Source organism: Penaeus monodon, chromosome 30 (genome assembly GCF_015228065.2).
Source record: "Penaeus monodon isolate SGIC_2016 chromosome 30, NSTDA_Pmon_1, whole genome shotgun sequence".
NCBI classification, from domain to species: domain Eukaryota; kingdom Metazoa; phylum Arthropoda; class Malacostraca; order Decapoda; family Penaeidae; genus Penaeus; species Penaeus monodon.
Genome location: NC_051415.1, coordinates 1158876 through 1159321, shown reverse-complemented (window position 1 = coordinate 1159321; position 446 = coordinate 1158876).

The following is a 446-nucleotide window of genomic DNA, read 5'->3' as shown; positions in this document are numbered from 1 at the left end:
CATCATCAAACAAAACATCTTTGCCAAAGCCAGAAACCAACACATGATCTGGATTAGTAGGAACTCTCCTTCAGCAAAATGGTACAAGGCTGTCACCTTACACGAATCTCCCCCCATCTCAAGCTCTACCTATAGAAAAAGCAGCAATTAAACACAGACTCACACTCAGATATAGATGCAATTGGGAGATAGCTAAAAGAAGCAAAAATGCTCCACGACCTCGAACCACTCCTATATTACATTCTGTCATACCCAACCCTGCAAAAATTCACGACCTGCAGAATTCTGCCTTTTGGAAACATCTGACCTTCACCATGCAACAAACCTACACCCCCCAATTTTTTTGTTACTTTTAAATAAAACATTCAAGAATATTTGACAATCCCCCCCCCCAGATAATATACTCCAAACAATCAAGCTGTCCACAGAATAGACTTCGTATTCCC